Source organism: Leucoraja erinacea, chromosome 16 (genome assembly GCF_028641065.1).
Source record: "Leucoraja erinacea ecotype New England chromosome 16, Leri_hhj_1, whole genome shotgun sequence".
NCBI classification, from domain to species: domain Eukaryota; kingdom Metazoa; phylum Chordata; class Chondrichthyes; order Rajiformes; family Rajidae; genus Leucoraja; species Leucoraja erinaceus.
The window spans coordinates 27423143-27441295 of NC_073392.1; the positions used below are offsets into that span (position 1 = coordinate 27423143).

Here is an 18153-nt window from a genome sequence, read left to right on the forward strand (position 1 = left end):
TGTGATAACAGTGCATTACTTCCTTCTCATTGATTTTCATTTTCCCAATTTAGATTGTTCTATCTTGATAGAGACAGAACACATTTATCGCTAAAAAAATAATGTTTTGTGATCAGGGAGCTGCAGACGTCATGTAAGGTAGGAAGAGGAAGAGGACATTCAGCCCATTCATTGCTCCAGATTCCAGCATTTTCCAGCAAAAAGTGGTGAACACTGCCCAGTCCATCATGGGAACTAACCTCCCCATCATCGAAGGGATCTACAGGAGTCGCTGCTTCAAAAAGGCACCCAGCATCATCAGAGACCCACACCACCCTGGTCACACACACATTATGGGAAGAAAGTACAGGAACCTGAAAACTGTAACGTCCAGCTTCAAGAGCAGCTTCTTCCCCACAACCATCAGGCTATTAAATACTACAACCTCCAAATAAACTATAAACTACATAGACATGGGGGGGATTTTTTGTCCTTGCACTTTTATTGTTTGTTTGTTGCTATATATGTACATGTATCTATTAAACTTTGTTGAGCAGCTGCAAGTAAGAATTTATTTGTTCCATTTTGGGACATATAACAATAAAACACTGTTGAATCTTGTATCCCTGTTTCACTTTTCCATTAAAGGACACAAAGTTCAAGAGTAGTTTAGCAGGTCAAGCAGCATCGCTTGAAAACATGGATGTGGCGTTTTGAGTCGAGACCCTTCTTAATATAAGCGAGTTCGGTATTCCGACTGTGCATGCCCCGGTCATAGGTCACTAGCTATGTGCAGTTATGTGCAGGCTTGCATTTCATCTGTGGTCGAGGTCAGGCCCATGACTCCGGGGCTGCGGGTGCTGTTGAGCTGCTGCTGGGTCGTCCCTGTTCCCTCCCGGGTGTCCCATCCCTGTCCAGGGGCTGCCAGATGTGTCTGGGGTGGCCCTGGGCTGGTGGGGCAGTGACTCTAGCTCAGTTCTGCCTGTCCCACCGGGTTGGCCGGCAGCCCTGGATTGCGGGGGAGCTAGTTCCGGCTCGGCTCTGCTCCGGCTCCCGGGGGCTCATTCCCCAGCGTCGGCTACACCTCTCTCCTTGTCCAGTGGCTGTCGGTTGGCCACCTCAGTCCCGGCGGGGGCTGAGCACCGGTCAACGGCGGGGATGCACACGGGGTACTGTGGTGGCTCGGTGGGTCAGGCAACATCTCTGGACAGTGGCAGACTGGCCAGGGTGTCAGCTTGCCCGATGGCAAGTGGGCCCCTGATGAAGTGGGCCCCCTTTGTCTCCTGGCAACCAATATTTTTAGACCCAGTCCGCCACTGTCTCTGGAGAAGGGTCTTGACCCAAAACGTCACCCATTCCTTTGCTCCAGGGATGCTGCCTGTCCTGCTGAGTTGATGCGGCATTTTGTGTGTATCCCTGTCGATGGCTGGTGCTTGGCTTTCGCCGGTGCCGGGAGGGTTGGCTGGCTGCCGCTGGGTGGGGCGGGAGGCGTGACGGTCCCCGGACCGTCGGGGAGCGGGTTCATCGGGAGTTGAAGCAGGGTTGGGCTGGAGTTGCCGTTTCTTCTCCACGCTGGCTGTGGGCCGCTGCTCCGGGCCGCTGTCCCATCGATCTGGGGTCGCTCCGGATATCTCTGGCCGCCTCCTGGGCAGGGATGGGACACCCCGGGGGGAGCGAAACGGGATGGTCCAGTGGTGGATCGGCAGCGCCTGTGGCGCCAGGGACCCGGGTTTGATCCTGGCTGTAAATGAGGCGCGGGTCTGTGTGCACGCAGCTGCCGAGAATGTCTCTCCGCTAGTCCAGTCTCCCACCCTGTCTCCCACTCACATCTCCCCCCTCTCTCTCACTGTTCCACCCCACTCTCCAGCTACCTGTCATCCCCGTTCCTCAGATTAAATATATTTTTACACATAAATTATGAATAAAGATAAGAATTGATACACAGTTTATCTAGCCAACGCTTCGTTTGCTTTTTCTTTACACAAGTGACCTTTGACAAATCCCATAATTCCTTGCATTTTTCGGAATACCGAACTCGCTTATTGATCAGACCGTGCCACCTGAGCCACCCTCCCATTAGCGCATGCAACACCACATTATGAGAGGGACGTGTGGCAGTGGAGAGGGGGAGAGGAGATTTATGAGTATGTTGCAAGCGCTGTGGAATTGTAGCTACAATGGGAAATTATTCAGGTTGGGATGGGTTTCCTTAACAGAAAAAGGATTGTAAGGGAGATTTATTTACACTGTTAAATTCTGAGAGGCCCAGAAAGGGTCCACAGGACAGACCAAGGTCCATAGATTTAAGTTAATTGGTAGTAACAATGGTGGACAAATATCTTCTGAAATCTGGCATAGCTCAATTCAAAGCCTGACAGTTATCAACAATAAATGGTGAATTTTGCAGTGGTGTCCACACACCGTGGGTAAAAAGAAGTTATTTATACAAACTATGAAGCAATTTAGTTTTAAAGATATTGGATGCATGGAAACGGGACCTTTCTCATCCACTCCCTATAACGGGCAATTTATGCAGAATTATGTGCGCAGAAGCACCAGCTAATGCCTTTAGCTGTAAATAAAGGAAACAAAGCATTAACTGCATCATTGATTTCCTTCCTTCCCAGGTCCTCTCATTTGCCGGAGGGGTTTTACAGTTGGATTGCTGCACTGAGCACCTGACATTTGCCTAGTGATTTTTAGACCAGGATTCTCGTTTCACAGCAAGATTTATATCTTTGTTCTGTGTCTGTGCAGCACAGAGTACCTCAGCTGTGCTTCACAGGAAACCATTGTCACGTTTTTTCCCTCACATAATTACTGGAGTTAATAAACTCTGGTAGGGCGGTCTGATTAATGTTGAATTTGCCATACTGTGTAAATCCTAGACCTCGCTACTTTTACTAACATAGAAGCTAGCCATTCAGCCAGGAATTTGTCCCATTTGTCTACATTCAGAGATAATTGACATCTGCTAATGATCCTACCGAGTGGAAGGAAAGCATGCAGTCTTGGGAGGGAACTAAAGATGTAGCCCTGATCTCCAACCTTATTTCATTGTAGCCCTTGAACTTTTTTAAGCTGCACTTTTCCTGTAATGTTATAAAATTAGAAACACTATATTCTGTAGTCTGGTATTTTTCTCTTTGCACTACCAGTTGTATTTGCATCTGGCTTGATTGTATACGGGTGTAGCATGATTTGATTGCATAGTACACAAACAACACTTTGCATGGCATCTTGGAACCCATGACAAAAATAAACCAATAGTTAAAGCCAATACATACCGTACCGGAGGTCAGGGTCGAACCTGGTTACCTGGAGCTGCGATGCAACGGCATTAATTGCTACATCGTTCAAACACTTTATAGTTTGAGATTTTTTTTACAGTGTGTGGTGGGTGCCTGGAGTTCAACGTCATGGGTGGTGATGGAGGGAGATACAATGATGACATTTAAGAGGCTTTTAGATAGGCACAGGATTATGAAAAGAATGAAGGGATATGGATCACATAGGGAGAGGAGATCAGTATAATTTGGCATCATGTTCAGCATTTGACATTGTGGGCCAAAGGGCTTGTTCCTGTGCTGTCCTGTTCTATATTCTTATTTAGTTTTGTTTGGTGCCTGTTGATACCAAGGCAGATGGTGGATGAATATCATGATCAAATGACTCGTCATTATACCAGAGTAAATATCATTAGATGATTGCATTCCTTAGCAACTTAAATAGACTCAAAGGTCAAGAGAAAGTTCCAGTATAGGCTACATTATATATCACATCTCCAGATTAAAATTAACGTCTGTACGCTTACACCAATAAAGCTATAGGAAGATTTTCCTTACTGATTTAGTAGAGTCAATTCCATTGACTAATGCAATGAGTCACAAGAGGAATAGATTGGAAAGAACGTCAAGGGAACAATTAAGTACAACATGTATCCCTGTGCTGCATTAAACTTTCTCTTGCTATTGACTTTTAAAGAAGTATAAATAATCACATTACAAAATATCTCAAGACCTTTTCTGCGTCACAAGATGTATTTGATTGAATGAATGAATGAATGAATGAATGAATAATTTTATTGGCCAAGTATTCACATACAAGGAACTTGCCTTGGTGCTCCGCCTGCAAGTGACAACATGACATACAGTGACAGTTAGGAATGACACATAAAACATTAATAATGAAATAAATATTTGATTGAGATGTATAACATCATGAGGGAAATAGATAGGGTGAATGCACTGTGTCTTTAATCCAGGGGAGGGGAATCAAAAACAAGATGATATTTGTTTAAGGTGAGGGGGGCAAGATTTAATATGAAACTAAAGGGCAACTTTTTCACTCAGTATATGGGTATATGTTGCCAGAGGTGATAGTTGAAGCAGGTACTATAACAGCATTTATAAGATATTTGGGCAGGTACTTGGATAGGACATGTTTAGAGGGATATGGGTGAAATAGGACTAGTTTAGATGGGGGCACTTGTTCACCATGGACATTGGACTGTTTCTGTGCTGTATGGCTCTATAGGTTCATGACCATGGCGACTCTGTGGATTGAAAGTCAGTCCATGAGTGGAGCTTTGACCTACTCCGTCCTGAACTTCTCTGGCACTCGCATACACCAACCCTTCTGCAGGGCTCGGGGCATTCTCAGTTATTTTTCTCGCACAGAACCACCTACTAGTTGCCCACATTGTCCTGGCGTGCTACTTCCTGTCTGTCACTGTGGCACATGGGAACTGCCAATATGGAGATTATCTGAACGTTGATAATTGGAGACCTAGCAGAAACAGCGTCTTCCCCTCCGTTATCAGACTTTTGAATGACCCTTCCATAAGCTGGGGTACTGTCCGATTCACCTCTACCCCATTGAGGACATTGGACCTGCTGTGCTACAATGCTGGGAACTATATTCTGCACTCTTTATCTTTTCCTTTGTTCTATCTTTTTTAATTGAGCTTGACTTGATTGTATTTATGTGTAGCATTATCTGATTTGATTGGATAGCTTGCAAAACCACGCTTTTCACAGTACCTCAATACACATGCTAATAATAAACCCAAGTCTATTGACTCTTGTTGTATTAAAGAAAGTCCTTGCCTAATGGCACCATGGAACACCTTCATTAGATGAGCAACACCAGCTCTGGAAGTTAGCTCAATGTCACCTTCTCGTGGGAAATAAATGGGCAACTGTAGCAATTCATCAGCAGTTTAGAAAAATGAGGGGCGATCTTTTTAAAGCTTTCTGAATAATGAAAGGCCTAGATATAGTGGATGAGGAGTTGTGAGTCTTGTACCAAGAAGCACAGCCTCAGAATAAAAGGACACATCTTTAGAATCCTCTTTAGCCAGAGGGAGGTGAATCTGTGGAATTCATTGCCAGTTGACCATGGAGGCCGTCAATGGGTATTTTTAAGATGCAGATTAGTAGGTTCCTGATTAGTAAGGGTGTCAAAGGTTACGGGGAGAAGGCAGAATTGGACTGAGAGGGAAAAAATAGATCAACCACGATCGGAGAAGACTTGATGGGCCAAAATACCTAATTCTGCTCCTGTCTTCTGATATCCAAGCTTTAATTAAAGCCACAAATCTCCTAGCATGGTGCTAGATATGTCTCCCCTTTCAATAATCACAAACACAATTTGAAATCAAGATGACACCATTACTTATAGAGGTATGCAGTCTTTAATTCATCAAGTTTGGTTTGTGGTTGGATTTTATAATATATATTTCTATAATATATACACACACATACACACTCAGTAAGTAAACAGAAGCTGGTTAACATTTCTGTAGAACCTGGAGGTGGATTTTTTAAAGGAATACTGTCTGCATCAGAAAAATGCTCTAAATATCTTGAGGAATCTTGAGCCCCAAAGATTATTCTGTTGTTAATGCACACTAACTCCATCCTTCTAATTTCACACTGTCCCGAAAAAGCATCTTAAAGGGAAGGACTGTAAACTTTTGAGAACTAATTAAGGTGCTAAGAAGCCAGCCTAAATGGACGAGGTTCTAAGCACTGGATGTGATCTTGATGTGAAAGGTGGTAGGCAGGTAAGGTTTAAGATTTATTGTATCAAACTTGGACTGAATAGGGTAGCAGAAGAGGTGGAAACATTGATAAGTTCACCGTTAGAGACCATGGTCAGGGAGACTCTGTTCTTGGTACCTTTGACTACATCAATTAATAGTAGGGTGAGGGTCTTGGTTTCACCACTGCAAGGTCAAGAAAGAGGCAGTATATGCCTTGAGCATTAACAAGTTAGGGAAATAGACGAATACAGGAACGTCAGAGCAATAATCTCAGCACCAAAGAAAATGGGAAGGTTGATGGAGGATGGATGGTAAGAGGGTGGGAGGAAGTGAGGTTGGACTAGAAAGTTAATGCTACAGGGTGATTTGTCTTGCTCAGTTGTGTCAGTGGTCAGAGGAGACCAGGAGAAAAGAAACTTACAATGAAATAAAACCATCCTCTTAACGTTTTACATAAATCATTTGATTAGGATGGATTGACTTCACTTGCTAGTCACTCAAGCACGTGGCCTGGGTCTCAGAACATACCTAGATATGCTCTACATCCAAATATGTTGGGCACTTGTTAATGGACAAATGGTCCTTTCAGTCAATGTTTGTACAGCATCCACATTATATAAATGGAGTGATGTTCTAGGGTGGAGACGGAGTGAGGATAAGGTAGCCCCGTCAATCAGTCAACAGGGTTTTGAGAGCAGTTCACAGGAAGTTTCCTCGAGTCTGAAGCATCGTCCAGGGACAAGGTCTCAGGAGAAGGCTTCACCATTAAAAACTAATTTATTTTTGTGAACCAAATTCTGCAGTCGGTCTTCCTTTAACAATACTGGCGTTGGATGCCTGGGGGAATAAACTGGGTTAAAAGTGTGGTGGAATAATCAGTATTCTTTCCGGTGGCAATTTCCTTCATATCCTGCAAGCATTTTCATCCTGCACAATAAATAATGATATAAGTAGAAAGCTGATATACAGAAATCTTTAGATTAAAATAGCACCATTTGAGTGTTTTCTCCCCCTTGACGGTTTCAGTGGAGTGGTTGAAAGTTACACGTTCTACAATTATTTTTTAAATATTACATAATATATCCCATAGGTTTCATAGAAGCTTTACCTAATGTTTAGTTCCCTTTCATGATGGTTGGGTGTCTAATCAGATGGAACCCTTATTGTGCCAGAAGAAAAGGAATGTCTGTGACTATTAGTCCAGTGGGATTCTGCGCAATATGGTAAAGGTGACTCTGAGTGTATAAAATAAGTAGACAATCCACAAATGAAGGTCCAATTGGCCCATCATGACTGTGTTAGTGTTTACTCTTTACCTGAGTTTTCTTTTTTAGTCTTCCCAAATTATTCCTTTACATACCCAACTCTAAGGCAAGAACACTTTGGTAAAAATAGTACAGTGGAATGTGATGAGTCCTAGCTTCATTGGGTTGGTTTAATATCAGAATTAAGCCATAAGACATAGGAGCAGAAATAGGCCATTCGACCCAACAAGTCCACTTTGCCTTACAATCGTGGCAGATGCCCTGATCTAAATCTTTGATCTTCCCTCTCAAACCCACCAAACTGCCTAATGCCCTACTGCTGAAATGTTAGCGCAGGAATTCCAACTGACAAAAATACATACATTTGAAGTGCTTATTTCTTTGAGAGATCAGACATTATCACCAAAAGCTTCAAACTGTAAACCTGACTGCAAGATATTTATGTGTTGGTATCTGCTGGCTTTTAACAAAGCAGCACTGAACTGTGACAAGTATGACCACTAAAACAGCATTTGATTTGTTTGTTCAAAAAATATTCATAAAGACTTCATTTTAACTGGGAAAATATATAGCACCATCTTTTTGTAAAAAACCATTGCCAAACTCAATAATTACAAAAGTCAACCACCCCTTCCCCGCCCCATCTCCCCAAGTCCTCAAGGTTAAAAATTAAATTGTTCTCTCCTCTTCCTGTTGTACTCAGGTTCTGTCCTCCTTAGTTGGCTCTGTTGAGGCAAAACAAAATAGTTTAATAGACAATAGGTGCAGGAGTAGGCCATTCGGCCCTTCGAGCCAGCGCTGCATTTCAATGTGATCATGGCTGATCATCCCCAATCAGTACCCCGTTCCTGCCTTCTCCCCATATCCCCTGACTCCGCAATCTTCAAGAGCCCTATCTAGCTCGCTCTTGAAAGTATCCAGAGAACCGGCCTTACTCTTACTCTCTGACCTTACTCTCTTTTCCCTTCTCGAACTCTCCTTCCCATTAATTCGGGAGTCGTTTGTAACTTTCCCCTTCAACTCCATATTTAATACTTCCAATTTGTCTGTCTTTCTTTTTCTTTTGCTTTAAATTGCTCTCTGATGCAAAGGTACATGCAGTTTGACAAGTGGCCTTGTCCCTATCCTATCACCTGGATAAAACCTAACAGAGTCATAAAGTCCAAGATCCAAGCCCCTGTCAAATTTGAGGGGTAAATCTGAGTGGAGTAAGATGGGGGCAAAATGAATCAAACAGGTTTCCTATTGGAGGTTACACAAAAAAGCTGGAGAAACTCAGCGGGTGCAGCAGCATCTATGGAGCGAAGGAAATAGGCAACGTTTCGGGCCGAAACCCTTCTTCAGACTGATCGGGGGCGGGGGTGGGCGGGGACAAGAAAGGGAAAAGGAGGAGGAGCCCGAAGGCAGGGGGATGGGAGGAGACAGCAGGGGGGCTGAGGAAGGGGAGGAGACAGCAAGGACTAACAAAATTGGGAGAATTCGATGTTCATGCCCCCGGGATGCAGATTCCCCAAACGGAATATGAGGTGCTGTTCCTCCAATTTCCGGTGCTGCTCGCTGTGGCCATGGAGGAGACCCAGGACAGAGAGGTCGGAGACGGAGTGGGAGGGGGAGTTGAAGTGCTGAGCCACCGGGAGGTCAGGTTGGTTATTGCGGACCGAGCGGAGGTGTTCGGCGAAACGATCGCCCAACCTCCGCTTGGTCTCACCGATATAGATCTGCTGACATCTAGAAATTTTATTTCTAGATGTCAGATTAAACCGACAATAGGTTTCCTATTGGAAGTGTGTACAGAAGTGTGAAAGCGCACACCTCCAGATTCGGGGACAGTTTCTTCCCGGTTGTTATCAGGCAACTGAACCATCCTATGAAGAACTAGAGAGCAGTCCTGAGATACTATCTACCTTATTGGAGACCCTCGGACTATCTTTAATCGGACTTTACTGGACTTTATCTTGAACTAAACGTTATTCCCTTTATTATGTATCTGTACACTGTGGGTGGCTCAATTGTAATCATGTATTGTCTTTCTGCTGACTGGTTAGCAAGCAACTAAAGCTTTTCACTGTACCTTGGTACATGTGCCAATAAACTCAACTAAACTAAACTAACTAAACTGTTCTCAATGTGTCCTCTGCTTAAAATAAAAGGCTTGAGGGTTGGGGGAAGACAGAATTGGATTCAGCAATGTCAATTTTTTATGTTGAAAACATTTGCTGGCTCATACCCCATTGATTTTGTTTGTGTGCTATTAAGTACAAAATAAATTGAGTTGAATGTTCCGCATATGTCAGGATTTTGCATAGGCTCTTTAATTGAGAGACATGAAGAACTGCAAATGCTGGAATCTTGAATAAATCACAAAGTGCTGGAGGAACTCAATGGTTCAGGCAGCACCTCTGGAGGGAATGGACAGGCGACCTGTCATATCAGGACCCTTTTCAGGCTTCAGTACTTTCATTTGTTTGAATCCTCCACTCTTAATACACTCCTTGCACTACTCCTTTTTAAAGCATATATCCAATTTTATTTTATCGATTCCAGATCAAAATTAGGAGATGCTTCCATTTTAAATGACACATTGTGCTGGAGTAGCTCAACGGGTCAGGCAGCATCTCTGTAGAACATGAATAGGCGACGTTTTGGGTCGGGAAACTTCATCAGACTCCCGACCGAAAATGTCAATTGATTGACTTTGGTATGATAAAATGTAAATGATCCCTAGTGTGTTGGGATAGTGCTAATGTACGGGGTGATTGCTGGTCGACGCGGACTCGGGGGGTTGAAGGGTCTGTTTACACTGTATCTCTAAAGTCTAAAGTTTAAAAGTCTAAACCCTACTCTCCTGCCTTCTCCCCGTAAACTTTTGATACCCTTACAAAACAAGAGCACCCACTCGCATCTTGGCAAATCAAAGCCAAGTAGACATGGGACTTTGAAGGGGCTTCAATGCAATAGGGAGATATGCTTCACTCATTGCAATTGATGCCCTTGTGTATCCAGGGTGACCTGTTAGTCAGATGGGACAGTGGGATGCTATATGGACTAGTCAAAAGCAGTCTTAGTGAAAGGAGATTAGATTTGCAGGGACTCAGCCGTACCTTTCTCGTTCCTGCAGGTGAGCTCGCAGTCCTCTGGTGTGTGGAACCGATTGGTGTTGCCGTTGCAGCCACCATAGATGAAGGGTCGGCACTGGCCACTTCTTCTGTGGTAGTACCACCGCAGGGTGTACCTGGAACAGTTTCCCTCGTCCAGGGGAAACAGGCAAGGGTCTGCTCAAGCCAAAGCATATGCAAAGAGTTAGAAGAACATGAAATATATCTTTGGAGGTTTAAATTAAAGTAGAACAACCACAATTTCTCTCCTCTCTCTTCCCTCAATTCCCCTTCTTACCAAAGAGGGATACGTCTCTTCCAACTTGTCTTTGCTATAGCTCTCTGCTCCTTATGAAGTGTCAGATAAATGAAAATTGCCACCAAGGAGGAACTTAGTCTTGGCATTCACTAGGTTGATGGATAGAAGGGCAGGTAAGAGTTCACCATCTAAATCAACTATCAGGTGTAAACAAGGTCGAGTTAATATTGCCGATTTCTCATTGCTCCATGATCTGCATCATACCATTTTCCACGCATAGTTAGAGTTTTAAAGTATTTCATTGTCTGCAAGGTGATTTGAAACATCCTGAGGTTGGGAATGATGTTACAGAAATATGTATTGTTCCTCTTGTTGCAGGGAGTTCTTAACACTCTGCTGTGGGTCAAACTTGGAAGAGTTCATGAATTCATAAAATACAGGAGCAGAATTAGGCCATTCGGCCCTCTGCTATTTAATTATGGCTAATCTATCTTTCCCTCTAAACCCCATTCTTCTGCCTTCCCCACACAATCTCTGACACTCTTACTAATCAAGAATCTGTCAAGCCCTGCCTTAAAAATACCAATTAACTTGGCCTCCACTGCCGTCTGTGGTAATGGATTCTACAGATTCATCGAGCTCTGGCTAAAGAAATTCCTGATCTCTTTTCCTCTCCTTTATTCTGGGGCCATGGCCTCCGGTCTTAGACTCTCCCACCAGCGGAAACATCCTCTCTACATCCATTCTATCCAGACCATTCATTGTTTCAATGAGGTCCTTCTAAACTCCAGCAAGTACCGGCCCAGTGCCAGAAAATGCTCATCATCTGTTAACCAAATAATTCCTGGGATCATTCTCGTAAACCTACTACTTAATCAAATTTCCTTAATCGATCTATCCTGAAGATTTAAAGACTTCCACTAAATAAATTGAGGATTGATTTATCATTTAGCTCATTGAATCAATGAGGTTCCTCCTCGTCCTTCTGAACTCCAAGCGTGACATCGGAAAAGCTCCCGACCAAGAGGGAGATGGAGAACAATCCTGTCTTGCTGAGACACCCCTCTCTCCTGACCAGTTATCTGTGCAAGTGACTCCAGACAATTGTTCAGATCGAACTAAAGATGTGAAAGCGATCGACATAATGGTGAGACAAACAGCAGGTTAGAGCAGAGGATGAATGAGCTCCTTGGTTTCCATGCAGAGGTTAGGTGATTCATCGAGCATTGAGGTAGGGCAGAGCTGCCCAATGGACTGATGTGTAGGATGCACTGAAGCCAGATCATGAATCAAGAGGTGGGAAGGTATGGGAATAAGCTAAATACGTTTCAAAAATCTTAATTATGGTTTAATAACAGTAAAAAAACTCATACTTAAATTTTGGAAAAATGCGCTAACACCAACGCTCCAAATGTGGATTTCAAATATGTCGGAAACGGCATATCTGGAAGAAATGCGACTCCTTCTAGCAGTTAAAGCAGACCAATTCTTATTGATTTGGTCTCCTTTTATCGACCTTACAAGCATATGGTGCAACACAACCATAGAAATAAAATGTTTCAGAATCAGGTAACGAGTGGCCTGGAACATAAAATAGGTCTATCGCTTTCAATCTCCTTTTTCCTTTTGTCCTTTTTTTTTCTTTTTTCTTTTTCGTCTCTTTCTCTTTCTCCTTCTTCTTTCTTCTTTCGGCCTATCTTTCTATCTCACGCACAACATGTCAATCTCCTCTTTTCTACTCTTTTCTTCCTTATTCCTGTTTTATTATTAAATTAAAAAATAAGTTGTATATGAAATGTAATATGTCAACAAGTATTAGTTACTGTGGTACCACATTATTGTACTTACTTCTAACAAAAAAATAAAAAAATAAAAATAAAAAGTAAAAAAAAGAGGTGGGAAGGCACGAACCTAGTCCTGGTCTTCGATATTATTTATGTTGATAAGACTACTGCATCTACAATAAAACCTCGCATCAGACCATGTTCAACAAAGGGGAGACCAGCCATCTACCCTTGACGTTCAATGGAATTACCATCCCCAACCCTTCTTATTAACGTAATGGGGGTCACCAGAACACCAGAATCAGAGCGTGGACTTTGCAAATCGCACCTCACCATAGCTCCTTGTGCAGGAGGGCTCAGTCGACTATTTCTTTACACTTGCTAGTTGTGGATTGGGGGTATGGTAATACTCTACTGGACTGTTTTGTAAGGAAAAGTATTTCACTGTTATCATTTAGCATATGTGACAATAAAGCACCACTGCCCATACAAATACTGGGGCTACCAAAGAAGGTTCAGAAGCTGGGTGTCCTGTACCATGGGACCTGTGATGCTTCTAAGCCTTACCCCATCTAAAAGGTATAAGTGAGGAGCACAGTGCAATAAATTCCACTAGCCTAGATGAGTGCAGGTCCAACAACTCCCACTAAGTTGAGACTCAGCCACTCACTATATTCAAAACAGAGACTGGTAATAAGGGAATCAAGGATTAGGGCAGAAAAGTGGTACTGAGGTTGAAGATAGGCTGCAGTCTCACTGAATGGTGGTGAATCCACAAGGAGCATACTCCTTGCATCCAGGGTAAAGCAGTTCACTTGATAGGCGTCCCATCCACCGGTCAGACATTGACTCCTTCCACTAACAGTGGCTACAGAATACACTGCAGTTCATCACAAAGATCATTCCGACAGCATCTCCCAAACTCTGTAGGGCTAGGGCAAGGGTTCTTCTGCAGGTTCCCCTCCATGACAAACGCCATCATTGCTCAAAAACCTGGAGGTCCCACAGCGAAAGCACCATGTGAGTGCCTTTAACACATGAATTGCTGCAGTTCAAGAAGATGGATCATTCGGGATTGGCCAATACTGTTCCTATCTCTAAAATGAATAAATAGAAATCAGCAACAGCTGATGCTTACTTTTTTCAGTTGTCTGCCCAACAGTCTTTGAAAGTTGCCATTGAATCTACACCCAATGCCATATCAGACAGTATCAGATTGTTACCAATCCAAACTAATCATTCAGTTGATTTAGTTTGTTGCAATGTCCAGCTGAAAGGGATGGCACAGTGGGCAGTGGTAGAGTTGCTATCTTAAAGCACCATAGACCGGGTTAGATCCTGACTACGGGTGCTCTCTGCGCAAAGTTTGTACTTTCTCCCTGTGACTGTGTTTCTCCGGGTGCTCCAGTTTCCTCCCACACTCCAAAGATTTGTACATTAATTGACCAATAAATATTGTGAATCGTCCCTATTGTGTAGGATAGTGCTAATGTACGGGGTGATCGCTGGTCGGCACACACTTGGTGGGCTGAAGGGCCTGTTTCCATGCTGTATCTCTAAAGTCCAAAGTAAAGTAGAATTGTCCTTGAAAATTGCTATTGAATTTACACTCACTGCCATATCGGACAGTATATTCCCAATCCAAACTAATCTTCCAGTTTCATTTAGTTTGTCTGCATGAAACCCCAGCGTTTGACAATCTACTTATATTATCATCAGTCTTAAAATAGTGTGATAGTGTGCCCCGAGGGTTTAGAATGGGGAGGCTGTCTTTCACCCCTTGCTGTAACTTTGGGTCCTTTTGATGAAAGAGGTCTGCTGGTTCAAGACCTATAATGTCTGGGAGTGAAACTGACAAGGTGGTCCATAGTCCTACTAACTGGCATGTATGACTGTTGTGTTTGACGAGGATTAAGCGGACCTGCAGGGAGATGCAAGGACTGACAAGATACCCTTCTCTCCCCGCACATCCCCTTCCTCTTCCCACCCTACTTGGAGGAGGCTGTGATAATACCTAGGCTGGTGTGACCGGGAGTACAAGGTTCCTACCTTGTACGGAGGCTTCTCTTCTAAATCTTTCCTGGATGGGCGGGTCTGTGGCGTCTACTTTATCGCCTGTCGACGGAAGGCAAACCGTGTCAGTACTCCCTTTCACAGAACTGAAGGTGCACGTTCAGGATTAGAAAACCACTGAACACAATAATTTACTGAAGGACCCATTCCTGACACCACAGCGGTTCGTGGATTGACTATACATCATCAAAACAATCCCAATGAACCATGCTGATGTGTAAGCCTCGTCCTATTCCTCTTCATCTTACACCCTTTCTCCTTATGTAACTACCAGCTTCCTTTTAAGTGTATCAATGATATTGTCTCAATTATTCCTTATATTTGCATTTTCCATGTACTCAAAAATGTCAAAGTAAAGCGGTCCCTGCTAAACTTTAATAGAGTGCCTTAAAGCATCTTTGACTCACTGGCAAACTAGATCTGAAGCAAAATTGAATACAGATCTGAAACTAACCCAGCATAAAACTGTACAGTTATCAGATTAAACCATCAACTCTGTTTTTCTCTCCCAAGATGCTATTATCCTGCTTAGCATTTCCAGTTTTATTTTAGATCTGCTGGGTTTCGAAAACACACCGACAGTATTATGTCCTTTCATTCTCTTACAAAATCTTTCTGAGATCATCTCTCAGGGAGATCTGGCCTCCTTTGCTTTTGATAATAATAATAATAATAAAATTTATTTATGGGCGCCTTTCAAGAGTCTCAAGGACACCTTACAAAAATTTAGCAGGTAGAGGAAAAACATGTAAGGGGAATGAATAGTAGAGACATGACCAGTACACAAAGTAAAGACAGAATTCAATACAAAACACAATAAGGCAATCAATGCACAGATGAAAAGGGAGGGGGATGTGGGGCTAGGCGAGACTGGAAGATGGTGAGGGACACGGAATTGCGGATCAGTTGGGGGAGGGAGTTGATGAACAGGATATCCTCTCAGTTCTGGTATAATTTTCTGGAATTTTTTTTTTTTTTGCTTGGTTTCTGTGATATGGGAATTGGTGCACAGAATTTCAAGTGCGGTCTAAGCAAGATTCAAAACAAGTACAAGTCAGGAGTTTCCAGAAAATGAAGGCCCATTTCCAACAGATGTACTGTTTCAGCATCTGCGGTATTTTGCTTCTGCAAGAAATTGAGAAGCTGTTGCTAAGTAGAGTAATCGAACGAACAAAGCAAAGGAACATAGAACAGTGCAGCACAGGAACAGCCTCTTTGGCCAAAATACATAATTAATGTGATTTGTTGGAGGTGGCACAGAGAAGGGGAAGGTGAAAGACTGAGTAATAGCCAAGGATGCAGGGATTATGTTCCCGATGTTGGGGGAGTCCAGAACCTTTAAGAATAAGGGGTAAGCCATTTAGGAATGAGATGAGGAAAAACTTTTTCACCCAGAGAGTTGTGAATCTGTGGATTTCTCTGCCACACGGAGGCCAATTCACTGGGTGTTTTCAAAGGAGAATCAGATTTAGCTCTTAGGGCCAACAGAATCAAGGGATATGGGGGGAAAAAGCAGGTACGGGGTAGTGATTTTGGATTCTAAACCATGATCATATTGAATGGCGGTGCTGCCTCAAAGGGCTGAATGGTCTACTCATGCACATATTTTCTATGTTTCTATGATAATCTGTTGGGCAAGAAAGAGAGAGCTCTCTTTGCATTTGACTTGTGCAGGAGGATTAACATTTTAGGTGGTCAATGGTAGGAGAAACCTATATCATAGAGTTTTACAGTATGGAAACAGGCCATTTGGCCAAACCTGCCTATGTTGACCAAGTTGGCATACTGGGCAAGGCCCTTTTTTCCTGCATTTGATCCATATCCCATTGAACCCTTCCCATCCATACATCTGTCCAAATCTATTTTGAAAGTCAAAATCATATCCACGTCCATAGCTTGTTCTCGCATTCGATTCCAAATGCAGACTACCCTCTGAGTGACCAGGGTCGCCCTGTTGTCCCTCTTAAATCTCTCCCCTCTCACTTTTAGTCTATGCCCTCTAGCTTAAGAATTTAGGAATAGAGAAAATGGATCATGTACAGGCAGATGAGATCAGTTTAACTTGGCATCATTTTTGGTGCAAACATTGTTGGCCAAAGAGCCCGTTCCTGTGCTGTACTGTTATGTGTTGTATGTTCCTTATGTCCCTTTGATCACTCCGTCCCAGCAAAAAGCTCTGAACTTCTTGCAAAAGCAAAATACCGTAGAGGCTGAAAATCCAAAATAAAACTGGAAATGCTAAGCAGGCCAGGCATGTGACACAAGTTTAACATTTCAGCTCTATGGCCTGCAGTGAGAACTGGAAAAAGTTGCAACAGGTTTGAAGGGTGTACAGAAAGGATAAAACAAGCACGTGTAGAAGGCAGGAAAGGAGAATAAAGGATGGTAATGATGGAAAGCAAAAGAAGATGGTAGTGGTAACGACAGTTACTGTTCAGCAGGATGGGAGCGGTGAATATGATCTGAAATCTCAACCTGGGATCTCCATTATTCCCCTTGTATCCACACCACTAGGGCAAATAATTCTTGACCTCCATTTCAAGGAAGGAGCCCAGGCAACATCTCCAAGGAGTTTTCAAAAGTCAGGCTCTTTCCCTGGATATTTGGGGGCTACGGTGGAATTGTCATAGTGGAACAGAAGGTCTCCCATCTTGAACCAAATCCAGGTCAGACCTTACTCACCTTCCCATCATGGTCTCCGAAAAAGGTAAGCTAAAGAAAAGCGCACATCAAAGAGAAACAGACAGTCCATGACGGGGAAATTCAGAAGACACACAGTGCTCTAGTAACTCAGCGGGTCTGGTAGCATCTCTGTAGAACATGCTTAGGTGATGTCACGTATCCATGTTCTCCAGAGATGCTGCCTGGCCTGCTGAGTTACTCCACTACTTTGTGTCCTGGTGTATAAGCCAGAATCGACAGTTCCCTGTTTCTACAGGAAATTTCCAACTTCCATGGAATATCTCCTGACTGCTAAAGAAATTTAATTAATTGTCCCGAGAGGCACCGAGAAGGAAGAGCTTTGTTGAAATAATCAATCCTAGATCCAGCAGGTCCAGATAATCATAGCTTCTCTAACAGAATGTTAATTGTTAAGGTGGTGAGGAGCACATACGCATCATTTCCGAGCTTGGGAACTGCTCCAGCCCATAGTCTTCTGTTGGTGCATCATAGCTTCCTACGGTGTAGAAGTGTTCATAGTCTGGGTCATTGCCATTTACCACCACTCTGAGTTCCTTCCCTACAGTATTAAGAGTGGCAACAAAAAAAAGGAAAGCTCACTTTAATCAATCTGCACGTGGGCAATCGACAATGAGATGGCCCTGGGATTACAATGGTGGCCAAGGAGCAACAAAATACATTTAAATAGAGTATAGGCTGATAGGCACTCACTCAGCAGAGTAAACAATCACAATTAACACCATCTAACTTCTTATCAGTGACTTTAATATAGCAACACTCCTAAGGATTCTTCTCATGGGATTTGATATTGAGCAATACAAGGTAAGTTGTGTAGATCGTAAGGTCTGACTTCATAGAATTATATTAGGGCAGATACAAGCTCATCTAGTCTAGTGTATATATGCTCCAGAGATCTTTTCCCATTTCAAAAAGGACTCTTAAAGGATTACCACTCCAGAGACGAGTCATA

General features: G+C 43.2%; 1 protein-coding gene across 1 annotated transcript in view; it reads right to left on the reverse strand.

Moving 5' to 3' along the window:
* Nucleotides 1-5655: 5655 nt before the first annotated feature.
* The window catches only part of LOC129704921 (collagen alpha-1(VII) chain-like), a 128948-nt gene continuing 116450 nt past the window's right edge, over nucleotides 5656-18153 (reverse strand). Inside the window, exons 76-79 of the mRNA XM_055648330.1 lie at nucleotides 17617-17742; nucleotides 14478-14543; nucleotides 10392-10562; nucleotides 5656-8015 (exon numbers count right to left, since the gene is read on the reverse strand). The gene's annotated coding sequence lies outside the window, so the exon portion shown is untranslated. The remainder of the gene's footprint in view (nucleotides 8016-10391; nucleotides 10563-14477; nucleotides 14544-17616; nucleotides 17743-18153) is intronic.